Source organism: Equus quagga, chromosome 1 (genome assembly GCF_021613505.1).
Source record: "Equus quagga isolate Etosha38 chromosome 1, UCLA_HA_Equagga_1.0, whole genome shotgun sequence".
NCBI classification, from domain to species: Eukaryota; Metazoa; Chordata; class Mammalia; order Perissodactyla; family Equidae; genus Equus; species Equus quagga.
In genome coordinates this window covers 148,167,654-148,186,847 of record NC_060267.1, presented here as the reverse complement: position 1 = coordinate 148,186,847, position 19,194 = coordinate 148,167,654, and the positions used below count along the sequence as shown (strand labels likewise).

At 38.7% G+C, this 19,194-nt stretch overlaps 1 protein-coding gene across 3 annotated transcripts in view; it reads left to right on the top strand.

The window, feature by feature from the left end:
- The first annotated feature begins 3,215 nt into the window (after positions 1-3,215).
- Positions 3,216-19,194, top strand: part of ARPP21 (cAMP regulated phosphoprotein 21) — a 151,633-nt gene continuing 135,654 nt past the window's right edge. For all 3 annotated transcript variants that reach the window (XM_046678733.1, XM_046678743.1, XM_046678726.1), the window contains exon 1: positions 3,216-3,324. The gene's annotated coding sequence lies outside the window, so the exon portion shown is untranslated. The remainder of the gene's footprint in view (positions 3,325-19,194) is intronic.

Genomic DNA, 19,194 nt, shown 5'->3' with positions numbered 1-19,194 from the left:
CACTGCCTGCCTGATATTCCCAGAAGTATATTTCAGTCCCACATTGGGACACAAAATTTAACATTGGATAGCTGAATGCTAAGTATCTACGTGACCTCAAATGAACTTGAGCCTTCTCTAGTTCCTAATGTATTGACAAAATATTATGAGAAAAGGTAGAAAAATTTAGTTGAAGCAGATTAGTTTTAGTCTGCTTTGGGATGCATTCTTTTTTAAATAAAGGTTAAAATCAGTGAGGAATAGCAATAAATGTTGTCATCAAGTTTGTCTATATGCTGTTCAGATGTTGAAACAGTCTGTCTTATTCCTTCACATAATCTCTGGAATTCGTACTAAGAGTACTGATTAAGTTTCCCCTCCTTGCACACAATGGCTCTGATTTCTCATCCAATCTATAGGATCCAGTTCCATTTTTTTAGTGAACTCTCAGGGTGAAATCTGATTCGCTCTAGGAAGACTTTGTGTTAGGAACAAGCTGTTAAAGTCTTCTGTTAGTAGATTACCCATCCACCCATTCAGGAAATGATTATGTGGAGTCCTGTCCAGAAGGAAAATCAAGCGCATGGACCCTCTTCCCGCACAGTCCCAACTGTGTGAATTTATGGCACGGCACAACAATTTCCCCCAGAGTAAAGGAAGATTTTTAGAACACAACTTCAGATGAAGGAAAGGGAAGAGAACTAGAAACATTTTTTATTTTCTCTTGAATTCCACACGACTGGAAGGAGGGGGAAATGCCCCTCAAAATGCTTTTGGAGAGAACTGAGTAGAAATGTTCAAAAAAATAGATCAACATAAGGATCTTGAATTCTTTGACTTTCATTTGCTGAAACCTCATACAGCAGATTCATTCTTATTCCAGCAAGAGCTGGTCCCCAACGGAGACAATTTCTAATATTTGGAAAATAATATCTATTCATCAAGGACCAGTACAACCTTATCCTAATTTTTTTCATAGCATTTTATAGAACTACACATACCATCTGTTTAAGATTTATAATCGATATCCTAGCATATATAAACGTGGTTACAGCTGTTAAAATTACATTTCTATAAAAAGTGGAAGGCACATCCCTTAATAAATCGGTTTATAATGTCTGTCATTTGAACGACTGTCAATAAATGAAACTAAAAGGACGTGGAAAGTTTCACGACATGGTTTATGATAGTTATATATTTGTTGTCTATTCATGGGGTTACTAATTGCAGCTGGTAAAAGTTGATTTTCTCCTCTTCAGTTTATTGTGGGATGGGGCGTTCATTGCACCAGATCTATAGTCATCCAGAGTCTGCATTTCAGAAGCTGAATTGCTGGATACTGTCAAAAAGAGCTTTGGCAATTCCATGCAGGCGTGTACAACTATAATTTTGCTTCACATTAATAATAACCTAGCAAAGAAGCCCAGAATCAAAAGCTTTGCTCTCAGCTGGGGGCAGAAAGCCAGAGTGATATATCTTGACTGGTGACCTATAATGTTGGAAAAGTAGACTACATTCACTCCCGAGGGGTGGGCGGTATTCCGGAAATGTATTCCCATTCTTCCAAGATTTTTTTTTTTTTTTGGTAGTATATGCCCCTAGACAATGAAAAAAAATGAATTACAGATAACAAAAATAGCACATCTCCAGAACAAACGGGAAATGCAGCGCTTTTATTTCTTCGGATGTCAACTCTGTTCGCCGCCCCACGCCCTGCCCTGCCCGGGTCTCTGCGGCACCTCTGTGGTTCCAGAGCAGCGAGCCGGTGGGCAGCGGTCCGGGAAGTCGCCCACGGGGAGGACACTTGGCGCTGCACGCCGGGACTTCGGGTCTTGCTCTAAGCCGAGAATCTCTGAGAGCTCTGAGGCTACTGGATCCATTGGGTGGAGTGAAGTGTTATTACTGTGGGGTATTCTCTGCAGAGTTGGCCTGGAGAGTGAGCACCGCAGGAAGGGAGTGAGCGCGGTGCGCCAAGCGGCTGCCGGAGTCGGGCGGCGCCCCGGAGCGGTACGCGGGAGGGCTCGGCCCGGGGCGGGGGGAGGCGCGCGTGCCGGCGGGGAGCGGGGAGGCAGTGTGAGGGGCAGGGGGCAACGTGCCAGTTTTCTCTCTGATTAATGATGCTCACGCCGCCGCGCGTGGCTCATGCGCTTTGTCTCTAGCCTTCGGGCCCGCGGAGAACGGCCAGGGGAACGGATGGCTCCGCGCGCGCCGGGCGCACCGGGCAGGTGCCCGCACTCCAACTGGGCCACCTCTGCCCGCGCCCTGTGGCCGAGAGGCCTGGGTACCCGCAGGCACCCAGCCGCAGCCATCTCCCGGGTGCGGCAGAGACTGGAGTCTGCAGCCGGAGCAGCTGCGGGGCCACATGCAACACACCCGTTGCTTCCAACCCGGGCGGGGACCGGACGCGGCCGGGGCTGCGGGGAGGAGCCGGGCGCCGCCCCCGGCGACAGTGCCAGCCGCGTGGGAGGGCAGGGACGGGCGGAGGGGCAGACGGCGGAGGCGGGGAGGCAGGGGACGAGGGACCGAGGGACGGACCGAGGCTGGCTGGCTCAGGGTAGGAGTGACAGAGCAACGGACAGGTGGGAGCAGTTAGACAGCTTGAGACAGGGAGACTGGAACGCAGAGAGAGGGAGAGAGAGAACGAAAGAGAGAGAGAGTGTGTGAGAAAAAGAGAGAGAGCGTAGCACTCGCGTGCTCCCTCCCTTCCAGACGCCCTCCTCTGTCCGAGGGAAGCAACCGGGACACTGGTGGGAGAGGGAGAGAGATGCGGGCTCAGAAGACGGGAAGAGGGACCCTGCATCGCTAGGCGGACCGAGACGCGGAGGGACGGACAGATTGACTTATGCACGGACTGACAGCCAGCGAGAGTGGCAGCTCGGAGAGCGGAGCGCAGGAAAGCTAGAATCCCGCGCTGAGCTGCCAGGCTGAGCCACAGACGGTCAGACAAACAGACGTGCAGAGGGACAGACTGGCAGACAGGAGGTGGGGGCACGTTCACTCCCTGCAGCCAGCCGGGCAGAGAAGGCGGCGGCGGCTCCCCCTGAGCGCGTCCGGAGCTGCGACAAGCAGCAGGGGCAGTAGGGTCGCCAGCCGAAGCCACCACCGTCGCCGCAGCCTTGGCCGCCACAGCCCTGCGAGGATCCCAGCGGACGCTGCAGAAAGCTCGTTTACCAGCAGTTAAATAAATCGACCAAAAAAAAAAAAAAAAAAAAAAAAAGCCAAGCCAAACCAAACAAATCCAGCCAAATCAATCATTGAGAAATAATAATATTAATAAAAGCCAAAAACTAAATCAAATCAATCAAGGCACCAAGACGCTGGGGGGATATCCACTGTTCGGTCAAGGTAATAATCAAGGTCTTCCGACGTGAACATTGCACGCCTTTTGTGATTTATTTTCTCCTCCTTTCTGCCGTGTATCTGTGCTTTTCTTTGCAATTGTTTCTCGTCTGTATTTCTCCTTCGTGTCTGTAGAAAGCTGTTGTTATATATGTATTGTGTTTTTGTGTTTCGTCAAAGGAGGGGTAAACTCCCCCTCCCCCAAATGAGGCCGAAATGGAAACCTGGAAGAGAATTGAAAAGGGCAGTTGTTTTCATCGGAGAAGTCTACAATGATTTATGCAGGTTTCATGGTCGAAACTTTGGAATGCTCTTATTTCATTTGAAAGAGAGTTATGTAAGAGGCAAAAAGTTATGTTTGTTGTCCTCAGAGGAGTTGGGGTCCTGCCTCCCAGGGGGTTAAGGGGAAAAAGAAGATGTTCAGCTTTAGTTTTACATGTTTGATATCCGTGTTTCATTGCAACCTCCAATTTAATGTCATCTGGCTCAGGTTGTAGATATGGGGATAGAATTGAGTTGAATTAGACAGGTGTTTAGAAAGTTTCCTAGGAAGAAAAATTGACTCATTCAGTGTTTATGCATAGCAACAGAGCTGGAGTGGATGTGGTTACTGACAGCTGCTCAGGTTCAGTTCTCGATCACCTTCCGAAGATACCGGATAAGAACAGTCCAAACCCAAGAGGAAAAACAAAGAGGGAATTGAAAGTTAGAGGGATGTGAAGCTAGTAAGTACAATGCCAGGCTGGGAGAAATCACGTTCATGAGCATGTGTTTAGAGTGCAGATAGCTATTTCGATTTCTGATTTTTTTTAATCTCTTGGTATGACAGTTCAGCTTCTCCAAACAAGAATGACATTCCCCCAAAGTTAAAATGAATCTGTACAAGCGTTCGTTCAAATACTGAAGAAAGCCAAATGATTCCCACCTCTTCATCCACTTTGGTGGTCGAAATTGCTGTGATTGTTTGAAGAAAACAGAAATAGAGGCGACAGGAAATCATTTTTTCATTTGGTAAAAGTTAGAAAACCTTTGACACATACTTTAAAATAAATGCACCTAGTCCTCTGATCCTCTGTATTTGTGTTACCACAGGGCTTGCATGTCTTAATAGGATTTTAGTTAATGTCATTTTCACAAAAGGCAGTCATTTGGAAGCTGAGAGCTCTAGCTATGTTTTGTTCAAATAGTTCAGTAATCGACTATCTTCACGGTAATTGTTTCTGCTTCTGTTGCACTTCTAATGTGGATCGCATGTGGGAAATTATGTATGCACCCTTCTCAGGTTTATATGGATTTTTAAGGTATGTATTTGTGTTCGATGCTGTATTTCCTTTCTTATCACTTTCTTTTATTTCTTTGGATCACTTCCACTAGTAGAATATTTTTAAATTTTCTGGAAAGTGAGTTTAGTGTATTCTTTAAGGAATACACTTCCTTATCACAAAAGATATGAGGCTAACCTATGACTGTCTTTGCTTATCAATACTATTATGATTTGGTTTAAATGCAATTTTTAAGACATTTAGACTGCTATGCATACATGTCATACTGTGCCCTTTCTAGACATGAGTTATGTTATTTGATAAATAATATAACTAAGTTGCTGTAGATAAACGCCTGTTTAACAGAGTACTTTGTTTAGGTGAGGGATATTTAAAGAAACTCATATAGCTCCAGAAATTGACTTTCAGCTTCTCGGTGACTTAATTTCACTACACACTGATTTCTCTCCTGTAGTATTCAGATCAGACCGAGACAGGTTCGTGTGCGCTATTAGATTCGCAAATTGCTGATCTCCCAGTGGCTTTCCCTCTTAGATCCCAGCTGAGTATGGTTACCTTGAGAACTATGGCATTAGCCCTGTTCGAGCATGCTCCACTGGGGAGTTCTGTGCAGTCTATTTTTAATGCTATTTAATGAAGGAGCGAGCGCCTCACTCAGCAATAAAAGAAGCATGATGGAAGACAGAGCAGTGCGTGGTTATGGATACTGGAGAAGGATATCTGGAAAGGTACAGACTGGCTGCTGGATATGGTAATTTTAATTAGTCCTAATATATGGTACTAACAGAAATCGATTGATTTTAGTGAGAAAATTACACATGATGAATTTGATATGCGTTTTCTTCAGCCTCTTCCGTAATTCTTAGAAAGAAGACTCAATGATTTGAGTGCCTTAAAACTTAAGGGAGATAGTAACCAGGGAGTTCCTGCATACATACTATTTTTAATACAAGCTGTCAGATTCTTGGGTGGTGAGAAGTGCAGAAATAATTTCAGATTCCTAAAATATTGTTCTAGTGAAGGTTTTGGAGCTTGTAAAATGTTCTGGGCATAAAATAACTAACATCCTTCTAAGATATTATGATAACTTGAAGCTCTGCCTTGTGAATTTTTTTTTCATTTTCTTTTATAAACTTGGAGTCTAGGTCCAGAATTGTGGCAACTAAGGGAAGCAGGAAGTTTTGGTTGAACTTGATAGAATATCTGAGTTGTTTTCTCTCCTTACTTTGATATCAGCACAACAGATGATCTTACTGAAGGTTAAATATTTTTAAAATGTAGATAAGCAGAGGTGGCACTGATAATTTTGGGAATGTTATAATAAGGGGGAAAGGTCTTAATATTATAGTGCTTAAAACATAGGAAGCCATCTGTCTGCAGTATTTGCATATATGCAGAACACCTGTCTTGAGGTAGAAAGTGAGGATGTTCAATAAGAAAGGTCTCTGTTGCTCATTTTCGTATGAAGAACACGCTCGAATCAGTTTATTTCTTTGTTCAGAGTGCAGTTAATTAGACAAATGTTAAGCAGTTTCAAAATTAATAAACGTAAGAGAAAGCGAGAAGTTTCTATTAAGTGGAGAAGTGAGTCATAAAATTATTGTTCAATGAAGCTGTTAGAACAATGTACAAAGTTGTTCTGGATTTTGCCAATTTTTACGAAAAATAATCCAAAAAGAAAATAAACTACTAAGGGAAATACATTGCAAGGAGTTGCTGTAATTTGCTGTTGATGTTGTTTGTGTTTTCCACTTTGTGCTTCCAGAGGGGGGAGTTAATCCACACTAGCTGTAATATTTCCCTTAGTGGTCATGCTATTTGGACCACAATGCTGATACCTTCCTCCAGATTCTCAAGTCAGTGGGCCATTCTCATCTGAATTCAGTGTGTGTTTTGTCTGTGGACAAGATAATGATAAGCTACATGAGTAGAGTGTGGAATGAGTCAGCCACTGAAGACACAAATACAACGTAGCCAGAAGTGAATACGATTCTCATTAGTATAGGGAGACAGTTTGAAGCCCATGGGGTTGGAAATTGCAAATGAACCATTTGTATATAAGTTAGTTTAATTCAGCTCTGCTTTGCGACAAGGCCAGGAAAGAATATGGGACTTAAAAGTGATGTCGACACTGAAAGCCATTTCTTCAAATGGTAAGTACTGGCATCATTCTGACTGATACCACACGGTGGTAGTGTGTTTAGAAATTTGTGAATCTCTAATCAGAAAAAGAATTGACTTCCTTAAAAATGCATTATGTCACCTGGAAAGTTCTGAACATATTTCAAGTCAGTGATGATGAACTTATAAAACATATACTCCCTCTCTTTAGACAAAGGATCTCAATTTTTTAGGAAATCTGTGATTCCAGAGGCTCTAAATTTCTGCTGACTTTGCTTTTTTAAATTCTAACATTTAAAGTTAAGTATAATGATTTCAAGCAGTGGCATAAGCAAATGCTGAAGGACTATTGAAAATGAAAAAGAATATTAGCAAGATGTATCTGTGACTAGATTTGTTTTTCTCAGGCTTTCTTTGCTTCTGAGTGTTAGTTTCTTTTAAGGTATACTAATGCCGAATTCTAATAAACTGATTTTTTCAGTGCCTCAGAGTCTTATAATTTAAACTAATTTTCTCATCTTGGATAAAACTTGTCCTTGGATGTTTAACGTATTTATTACTTGTATTTACATCACAATCACTTTATTTCTATGAGGATTAGATATGAGCTGAGTTACACAAGGTATTTAAATTGTATACATTAATATAATATGCTTGAGAAAGAATAAAGTGCTTGAGACAGGTTATCAAGTTCGTTTGAAGCTTTTTAGTGTTTGATAACACTGTTATCTTGTGGTCTCAAAATCTTGTGTAGTCTGGTGATATTTTGTTAAGGCATGAAATGCCCATATAAGATTTTAAATGTACCTTTCTCTAAAATTAGTGGTACATATCTGTGCCCTGGGGAATGGCTATGCGGGTAAACTAAAAAGTGAATTGAAATAATTATATCAGGACAATTGGGGGGATATTGAAAAAATAAGAGGATTGACTTGAATACACCAAAATGACTCTTCTCTACTTTCAAATTGAATCCTTAGAATTATGTTTTGTTCTTTTCTGGCTGCCAGCATAGATCTTAATATCGCCAGGTAGAAAGAGTGTTACCCCACTGTCCACGGCTGCAGTAGATGAATATTTTCAATTCCTCTACCTACTTGTCCCAAGGAAATTTCTTTGGCAGTTTTTTATAACTCCTGCTTAATTTACATGTCAGTGCCACAGGTTATATAAGATTTTTTATGTTTTATAATCAAATGAGATCTATTAGGGTAAAATTTCAATTGTGACGTTAAAATGTCAAAGAATTAGTACAAATTTGTCTCACTCAAGGCACATATTTATAATTATTCCTCAGTCGTAAATTCACACAACAGTTTTTAAGTAATATACTTTGCAATTGTTCCTTTCATCTAGCAATAGAAAGTAATTTCATACTTTCCAGGTAAAGGGAAGAGGGGTCCACTGCTAATTATCTCTTTTAAAAATAGGCCTCTCACATTTCACACTACTCCAAAATGATACAACAATTCTTAAATTAGAAATCATTGTGGATAACATAACAAGTATTAAGATTTTGTTAACCAAAATCACTTCTGTAAATATTAACATTGGTTTTAGGATAAGTAAAAATAAAGTATGATTTCAATGGGAAGGAAGGATTCAAGATTTTTAACAGGAAAACAATTACGTCACTTTTTGTTTCAAATATTTCAGCAAATTTTGTAGAGATTTATTTGGCATATTGTGGCTCGTATTTCAATGCAGAATCGCATAAGATAATATGCAGCTTTTTTCCTGCAGGATTTTTTCATTGAGACATATTCACAAAGCTTGTTTACGTAGATAAACCCAGTAATCTCTGCCTGATGCCTACACAAGCTAGAAAAATAAGTCCTTGTGATACGAACATGCAAAAGAAGAACCCCATGACTTCTCAATCAGTTTTAGTGTTGGAATTCTTAATATTGGAAACGCATTCTCTTACATTTGTTTTATCGTTGTTTACTTCTTTATTGCACATTAAATACTTGAGATAAGAATGAGGACCATCTCGAGGGAAACGGAAACAAGAGGAATGGTGCTCATTTAACAGATTTTCTTCTAATTGCCAAGATACAATACTCACTTTAGAACAGTCTAGTCCGTAGAATCATACCTTAAAGGAAAAAGAAAATTAATCCATGTTGTTATATTTTGACCTAGTTGAAATTGAGAATCAATACCAATAATTGAGGTAAAATATTTCAACATCTTCAGAGAATAACATGGAACATCAGTTTCTAAAAGTTTTATGGTCCTATAAGTCCAAATATAATATCCTTTGACATGTAAATCAAAGGCGTAGCTATCATCTAATTTGTTCAGTAATTTGAGTTCCTTTCAGGTGATCTTATCACTGTTACGTAGATCTAGAAAAATCAATCCGTGGGTCAACAGAGTGAAGGAAGGGCATAGAAACACTGAAATTCGGCCACTACACAAAATTGTTTAATTTTTATTTGCTCATACACTCAATTGGAAAATAAAAAGCTTTCAAATTATTTTTTCAGCTTTTTAATGTTTCCAAAACCACAAGCTAAAATCCTCAAGTGAAGTCTAATATTTATTGATAAGAAAATATCTATACTTTGCATGGACATGTTTTTCTTAGCATTTTGCTTGTTAATATGCACGTAACTGGTGAAAATCTCAATGTTGCTGGCATCCAACTTAATTTAATCATCGAAGAGGTGTTAGACAGAAAATAAGTAGATTCCATATGAGTATGTGACAGAATCAAGATTACAGAATCATTTGCAAGCTTCAAATACTCATTGCTTCTTTAAAACTATTTTTTTTTTTTTTAAATGAGAGCACTAAAAAAAGTTCGTTTGGAAATATGGCACTTTATTTCCTTTTATTTGAGAAAGAAGGTTAAGGTTTCCAGTCAATGTAGCACATAGTTGTGTTAAATTGCATTGAATTCTGCCAAATTAATTAATTGTCAAGAATTTGCAGTCATATCTATGATCCTATTTCTTTGATCTGGCTTATGGGAACGATCGAGCTAACATTTTGAAATTACGTAGTTTTCTTTTTATTTTAAAGGTACTTAGATATGCTGGTATTGTAAGAATTTTAGCAAATTATCAACAACTGGCATCACACTAAAGATGAATTCAAAATCCCACTGGAAACAGCTAACTGGTACTAATGATCCTTCATTTTTTTCACTCTGGTGCTGATTTAGCTTCCGTCACAGTACATATTTCCTTTGTAAAGATTAAAATCTTTCCCCAGCCCTGAAATTTCCACATAATCCCTAACCGAGTTCTGGAAAGATAAAGTAATAAAGCATGCAATCATGTTGGGTGTACATGCTGTTGCTCTCTGCTCAAGCACAGTTAAGCGCTCTCACAACTGGATGCTTTAATCTTTAATTATTATTATAATTATCGTCTTCATCCAGAACTATGGATGACTTAGTTTTTAGTGGTTTTTTCCAGCATCAAGGTGGTAGAGTATACATAGTTAAATGTGAGAGAGTTTATATCTTAAGAAAATTCTGAATATTCTAGGAAAAGGATGCAACTATCCCTCCGAGAGGGATGTTATTTTATTGCACAAATGATTGTAATGTCTGCATGATTTGTTAGATATGATGTGGGAAGATGTAGACAGAGAGATATTTTGAACTCAGTGGAGCTTCCAATTGAAAGTCATGTTAAAACTAACGGAGGGGATGTATACCGAAGGTATACTGGGGCCTTATTTGAGCGCGAGCAGGTGACTGCCGTGTGTGACGAAGGAAGGCTTTACCGCAGAGGTTCGAGGGTTTCCATGGGATTCTGTAGGTTAGATAAATGTGCAAAATTTGGATTAAAATAAAAGGTCTGGGAAACAAGACCTAAATGCAGTGATGTATTCAAATCTGACTTCTCCAAAACTTACCACCATAAATATGCAAATTACTGCCTGACCAGCTAGTCCTGGTGTTTGGCTTCTGGGTCTGAGTAAATAGCTAACAGTGTGACAATGGCCACGACTCTAAACCTCCTCATGTGTCATACTTTCTACAGGACACCAGTCCACTCTGAACACATTGCTAGTTATATGACTTTAGCAATTTAGTTAATTCCTCATTACTTCAATTTTCTCATATATAGTGTAGGATAAGACCTATCTTGCTGGATTGAGGCAGAAACAAAGTACCTGGCACATAGGTATTATTCACTAAAAAGAAACCATCTTTCCATATAAAAAAAAAATTAGAGAGAGATTTAACTTGATTACATAAATGAGAAAAACCTTTTAAGAATTTTAAAAAATAATTTAGAGTACAGCTCTCTTCTGTTTCTACCCAATAACAACTTTAATGGGTAAATTTGGAGAAAGCTTTACTCTTTCTGTGCCTATGAAATATTGAAGGCCAAGTGAAGGTGGTAACTAATCTAGGAGATATGCGTTGTGTAAGGATCATGATGCTTAATAAGGTGGTTATCTTCTGTCAGTCTCTAAAGGAAGGGATGGCCCAATTCAGAATGTCTAAAAAATGAACATAAGGTATTATTTCTCCAAAACATTTTAATCATGTAATTTCTGTTATCTAAAAGGGGTGGCTAAAGAATCAAATAGGAATAGGAAGAAGTTGGAACGGATCCATGAAAGAATAACCTTAAATCCTGCACTGATGCAGGAGAGCCAGTAAGCAGCAGATTTACTGGCGTGGCACGGGAGACGGAAACATTTTTCTCCTGTCTCTGAGACGTTAAAGCAAGCGGGGCTCTGGGCTCGCTGATGGGCTCCTGGCACTCCCACAGAAAGCTTTGGTTTCCTGTCTCCAAGCACTGAGTGAGCTGTTTGGACTGGTAGCCAATCCGGCTTCAGCTCCTAAAGTATCTGCGCTTAATTTTGCTGAAATGAGTCATTTCTGCACCTGTGTGAAAATGGCCAGAGGAGGGAAAAGGCTTCTCTCATAATTGGGGTTTAATCAGTTCGTTCCTCTATCAGGAAATACAGAACCACAAGTAGTGTTCAGCACAGAAGGTGAGCCACGCAAAGCAGTAAATTTGTCAGATAATCGCATTTTATTTTTTATTGTAATTTGGATATCAGCCATTCTTCTGAGGGGTAGCACAATCAGAAAGTTATCCAATGAAACTTCTTAGAAGGTATCTCAAAATAAAGCTATATATGTATGTATATATATATATATATACATATAATCAGCATAATTCACGTGCTTCAATACAACAGTCATTTAACTCACATTAAACAAAAAAGTAATTTAGCCCAAAAGCATATTTCCCAATATATTTTTTTCGCTGTCCTTAGCAGTTCTTGCTTGCATGCTGCGGAGATTTAATCAACGTTTGTTGAATTAAAAATTGACCTTTCAATTGTTGATGACATCTAATATTCAGGACTTAAAATCAACTCTAAGTAAGGTTTTAATTGTATTTTTTCCCCTAACGTTTCAGCTTAAGTGGATTTGACATGCATCTTTCTGAAAAAGAGAACAAAAACATGCCCTTGTATGTAGATCTAGAGATCTAATGCCCTAGAGATTATTTTGGCTTTTACAAAGAAGTTTCTTCTTCACATCTCAGTCAGTGACTAGGGCTTCTACAGGAATAACAAGGCCCTTGAAACTTCAATCTGCCTAAACTGAGTACCTAGATCACTTTTCCATCTACGTGGAAGGGAATTGCAGTTAACACTCAATTAAGATGGTCTTTGGTGAGGGGATGGGACAAAGGCAAGTTCACAAACAATTTCCAAATCATTGGTGCACAAAACCAGAGACAACTCCTGTTTACTGGATATGTGCCTTTGGAGAGATTAACCGTAGTGAAGGTGATCCAGGATGTGGGGAAAGAAGTCATTCCTTTAAAGGATTGGGCAAGTCGGCAGTGCTGGATTACAAGGCAGAGGGGAGGGAGGGAGGGAGAAGAGAATAATGACAAATTGAGGGCTTCCAAACCTTAAGCAGAACAGCTCTAACCAAGTCACCCTTCTCTTCCTGCTGTATGGGAATAGCGATAGGATTAACCAGGGTTAACTGGCAGACCATTTAATCCACTCAGGACCATTGAGAACTGGATTAATGTTTACCCCTATCTATAAAAATAATCCAGTCTAAAAGAAAGAGATCCAGCTGATTAAGGGTGCCATGAGTTTGCTTTCTTAATTTCCCTCCTACATTTTAAGATATGTTAATTGTAGTTCTGATTGAATGAACTTCTACTCACCCATCCACTTCCCAAAGAAAACCAAAACTTAGTACCTTCTCTTTCTTCTCTGAGACTGTGGCAGGCTTTAGGAATACGTAGAAAGCAATAGATTCTGACACAGCTGGTATTCTCATCAGGAAGCCAGAAAAATATATTCTGGACGGCACTCTATCAAAGTAAGGGAACTTCCATGAAAGGTGAGTTGAGGAGAGCTGAGTTCTTGTGTGGCATTCAGCAAGATTTGTCTTTGCATCAGATATATCACGATTATTCACTCATTTGTACATTCTTGTCTTTCAAGTACTTGTTGGGGGTTTCCTGTGTGTCAGGTCTCATACTAAATATTTGGGAAATTTTCTGTGTAGGATTTTATAGGCATTTGAGAGAGATAAATGCATTTTAACAGTTTGAACAGTGACTTGAGTGATGGAGAATATAAGGAAACTCCAAAATCATAGCTGGACAATATCTTGGATGATAATGCAGTATGAATTAATTTTGACAAATTAGGAAAATATTTCTTTGCAGTAAAGTTTATTAGAAAAGTTGATACGGAATATACCTCAATGGTAGAAACCATATTGTTTCTAGAAAACAAATATGGAAGGAAAAGCACCATTAGTAAGTTTCTAGGAAAAAGTTCTGTTGATGATAATAGACTGCAAACTAAAACTATCAGTTAGGAAGCTCTCTAATATGAGAAAGGAAATCAAGTGATTAAGACAAATGTATATGGAATTGGGGTGAGCCATTCATCCATCTTCTCTTTTTGACTTTATAAAATCATAAGTTTACAATATTGCTAAAGCTACAGGCAACTGATTCAAATTGAATTGGAATTATAAACTGCAAACAAAGTTCAAGTTCATATCAGATCATACCAAAATATCTGTTTAGAATTAAAAAGGAGGTTTTTCTAAAGGCAAATTATTCTTTGAGTTTGTTGTGAGATTCCACGACAGAGTGTTTGAGAAAGGAAACCAAAATATTTCCAGAATATTAAGAAAGTCCTTAATAGGTTAAAAATTAAAGGGAGATGGATTACATATGGTTCTGGATTACATATGATTTCAGATGAGCAAAAGATTTGGTCTATAGGTTACTTGAAAGATGATTATTTTTTTAAAAAAGATGCAATTCTTTCCATTGGCAGAGATAAAGATTTCAATATTTGGAAGCAGAGAGGTGTCTGGATACATGGCCCCAGCCCTCGTTCATGTTCAAATATCTTGCCCTGAACCACTGAAAAAGAACCTACTTTTAGAAGTTACCCATAAAGCAACAAGATTCCATCAGATGATTTTTAAAATCTCTTCCAGCGTACAATTTCTGTGATTCAATGACTTTTTTTTAATAGTATTCATGGATCAGTTTTATGTTGCATTGTCCATAAATTTTGGTTAGACTTTTTTTAGCTTTGAAAATAAGCACTAATGCTACAAAACGAGTGGAATGTTTAGAAAGGAATCTTATCAAGAATGCTTAAGAAAAGAGGATATGGGGTCCCAGACCTGGATTCAGATCCTACTCTGCAACTTACTAGTAAGTGTCTTAAGCTTTCTAAATTTCAGCTTCCTCATTTCTAAAATGGGTTTTTTGTAAGAATGAAAGATGAAGTGCTTAGCCCAGTGCTCAGTCTTACTGATTTATTTTTTCCTGGTGCTCATCTTTTTTGTTTGTTTGTCGTTTGTTTTGTCTTTATCATTACTTTTGCTTGATTCCATAGGTCTCGTGTAAATAAACCATCTCTTTAAGATCTCTCCCGTTCTTGAGAAGGTTTTTATGATGTCATGGTTATCTTGAGGATTTTTTTCATGCAGAATTGAAGTTCGTTTTCAGCGCAGCCATACTATAGATGATAAGCACTTCCAAGCCACTAGTTCAGTGAGGAAAAGCCATCTGGGGACACCTAAAGTCCAGACTATTTTCTAGAAGATACTCCTTTGCACAGATAACGGGGTTTGATCTTTTATAAGCTTGGATGGGCAGTAGCGACCTTGAAAAATAGATAATGATTTAGAATTCCCTGTATACACAAAATTCCACACAGTATTTCATTATCTACTAAAGCTGATTCACCTGGGCTAAGATTGTGTCTCTGATGTGTATTTACAAAGAAAGTTAACTGGAGCTCTTAGATTTGTCTAGAAATAGTGTAGAGAATTTAGTCGTAGCACCCTTCCAGGAGCAATTTGGGACTTTGAGAATTAGAAGTGATTTCAAATAAAATTGCAGTAGACTTGTGATTTGTCCCCTTTGCAGATAAGACCAATAGCTATATCCAGCAGAGGCCATTTGTATAATCAGAGATTCGCCTGACAGATCTAACAGGAGAAGAGAGCTCAAAAATCAATTGTTCTAAAATCACTGGAAAACGTTACCTTATTGTTTTGACCTGGCTGTGGACGTAGATTGCTTTCGATGTTTTCAGAAATGTTGAGGAGATGCCACTTGTTTCATCGTTTATAGGTTAGCTGCTCGGGCTTAGGCAGGGATCAAATGGTTTGCCCTGTTAGCCAAGGAATTTACAGCAGCGAGACAGACTCAGATCTGCAGACTTGAAAGGACTGATATATTTCACTCCAAGTCTTGGCGAAGTTACCTAATGTATTGAATTGATGGAAAGCCGACTTTTGGGTACTCTTGATGAAGTATGCTTATAAACACTACGGAAAATCTAAATGAAAAATTGTGATGGTTTTCTGAAACTTTTAGGGAAGCTATAGAGTGGCCGTTTGTGGAGGAAACCTGTACTTATTTCTGTACTGATGAGGTCATTAGTACCATTTGCTCTGCTTTACAAGAATTCCTTCAGGTGACTCGGTCCTTTTGCGCTCTGAATTGCCTTCCCTTTCCAGGCAAAAATTCTTGTCACTATAGAGACCTAAGATTTCTGTTGCCGTTGCCTGTATCACTTACTGAAGCCACAGGGACAGTGATAAGGAAAAATCAGCATTCCTCTACCAACCTGAATTTATCTTTGGTTCATTTTTGATCAAAACTTGCTTGTGGGGTTGTTATTTTGGAAAATAATTTGTTTTCTTGTTTTGTGGTGTAAATGTCAACTAATATTTATGAACTGCCTCTTGCGTGAAAAGGACTTGTGTGCTTATGTGATATCCACATCAGTTTGCCTCTTGGTTGCGGTCACAACCATGGAAAAATACTTGGAGATTCTTGAGACTAGCCTGGTGGCATAGGGGTTAAGTTTGCAAGTTCTGCTTAGCCCAGGGTTTGTGGGTTCGGATCCCAGCACAGACCTACAATCGTTCATCAAGCCATGCTCTGGCAGCATCCCCCACACAAAACAGAGGAAGATTGGAATGGATGGTAGCTCAATGCCAATCTTCCTCAAGCAAAAAGAGGAAGATTGGCAACAGATGTTAGCTTAGGGCCAATCTTCCTCACCAAAAAAAAAAAAAAAAAATACCCAACTCTTGGATATTCTTGTCTAAGGAAAACAAAAAATGTATAATTCATTTTTCTTTGTAATATGATTTACACTGTACTACATGATAACCGTATGAAACACTGAGATTAGACCTAATCTAAAGATCAGGAATTGAGAATCGAGGGGTAGTGGAAGGATTTGTAGTGGGGCCATGAAAAAGAAGGCTACGAAAATTAACTTTCGAAACTGGTATAGAGTGGGTAGAAATTTGTCTGCATGCATCTCAGATCTATACCTGTGGCTGCCATTTGGGGCAATGATGGATTCTCAGCTCCTAATGCCACCTCTCCTCTGGACACTCTTCTGATGTCAGGGAAAGCTACAGGCTTGCAGTCAAGGTGACCTAAGTTTAAATTCCATATCTGCCTGTCACTGGCCTGGCCAAGTCAATTAACCATTGTGAGCCTCCATTTCCTTATTATGATATGTGGGCAACAACACCCCATACGTTGCCATATGTAAAATACTTGCCACATAATCGAAATATCATCTCCTTCCCAGTTTCTCCTACAGGGACTACTTATGCATTAAAACATTGAAACCTATTTATAAGAATACATGTGATGAAATTATATAACGATACTCATTTTGAAAATGCTATAAAGTTGTAGTTTGAGTCACAAGTATTTTATCTGTCCATGGATTACTGGGGAAAAAAGATAAACAAAATGATTTTGGGTGTGGCAAAATTCTTTTGCACCGGCTTTTATAAGATGTTAACAATACATGTCACGTAGTTAAGGCAAAGAATAAGAAAAAAAAACTACAGCGTGTCTAAATCTGTATGTTTACTCACCACCTGACTTAGTCTGAAACAACACTATTGATTTAAAGAACTCAATGGTTTACACTTAAGTAGGAAGAGATGCCCAGGGATAAACGACTAAGGGAAAATATTAACTAAAATTTTTTTTTGAGTAAATAGATGAAAAAAGATGTTTCTGAAGATGCCTATTAAGTGGTGAGTTTAAAGAAAAATTATCTTTCAATTTTTTTTTTCTGTAATGGATTCACAAGATTTGGGCTTTTAAATACATATTTGATGGTACTGTTTTGTGATTCTTTATGGTTAAGGCAGATTGCTTTGCTCTTCAAAAATGCATTCTAAGCTACCCCTTAGTCAGATTGGGGAAAATGCTGCACTATTTATTTATACTCTGCCTTTGCCTCAAGAGGAAAAACTAATACCAGGGAGATAAACCTTTTTGGGTCCACCTGCCAACACATGTTTATCAATTTACTGATATCGGGGATGAAATCATCAGTTTTTACTGATATGCTTCCCCTGAAATTATCTTCGGGAAAATTTAAATTAGAATTAGCCGGTGTGAGCTTTCTTCATAGATTGTTTTTCCTCAATTTGTTTTCTACCAAGCAAACCCCAGACACCTGGAAACCACATGCACACACACATTCTTTGCCTGTGCTTTTCGTGTGTTGGGCACAGAGGGTGACGGTTGCTTTTGGCAGATGTACAGGATCAAAGTGGCTTTTTTGTCCTTCTACCCTCAGGGAGTCCGTTTCTCAGATAAAGGAAGTGGTGAGGTTAACAGAAATTTCAGCCCTATCCTGAAACAAAAGTTAAGTAGTAGTATACCTAAGTAGTAGGTATAATAAACCTATTTATTATTTGTCAAAAGTAGCAGCTTTGTTAAAATATTGGAACAGAGAAATTTAGGGACAATGCTTACTTTTTTAAATTAAATGCTTAAATCGTATTTCGTGACCTGAACCAAACTAACAACCAATAATCTTATTTGTCTTCCCATTTGGCTAACCTGAAGAAATGGAAAATCTTAGAAATATTCTCTCTGGGTAAACATAGGGATTTATTTGATATCACTACAGTATATTATACATTAAATACACTGAGCGTATTGCTCTAAGTTTCTTAACCTGTGGAATTCGTTGTATGCATTAGCTAGGTTTACTTGGCTAAACACTAGCCCGGGACCAGGGGATTACCCACAAGTTTATTGTTGGGAATCTTTTCCTGAAGAGAATAAATTAACAGGAAATAAGTATATATGCATACCCATTGATAAACATATATGTGTGTATATATTGACATACATCTTTATATATGAATATACGCATATATTTATGTTATAATTTATATTTCATATATAATTTATAATTTATATTATATATATACATTTGCGATCTGATTGTATTATAGAAAGAGTAAATCCCTATTATTCTGAGATCTGTGATGCAGTGACCTAAGCCAGCTGCTTTTCTACTTCATTTTCCTTCTGAATTCACCTATTTCACTGCTAATGAACAATATCCCATTAAGGCTAGGGTTACAGAACAGAATCAACGAAGAGAGGAATCTTGCTTTTGCCCCTGTTCTCTATCGATCAGCACTGATAAAATGACAAGATGGGAATAGAGAATAGGGTGGTGAATTTATTGTTTCAAATGAGGAGTTAGGAATTTCTGTACATTTTAGGTCTTGATTCCACAGTTCTTCCCCAGTGACCAAAATGAACTACACTATCTGTCTTACACATGTCGGTTGGTGATATAGGACCACATTTTACCACAAATGAGCTAGCCTATTTCTTAAGTGAATCTTATTACAGAGGATGTAAGTGTGAGTAAGTAAGTATGTCATCTCAAAGGGAAGTCTGAGACTATGGCATTCTTGCCTCTGTACCACACGGGAGGGCACATCCCCAAAGCAGTGGTTCTCAAACCTGCACATGCATCAGAAATCACTTGGAGGGTTTATTCCAATACAGAGTGCTGGACCCCTGCCAGAGTTGCTGAATCAGAGGATCTGATATCAGAGGATAGGCTCAAGTATTTGCCTATCTAACAAGTTTCCAGGTGATGCTGATGCTGCTGGTCAATGGACCAC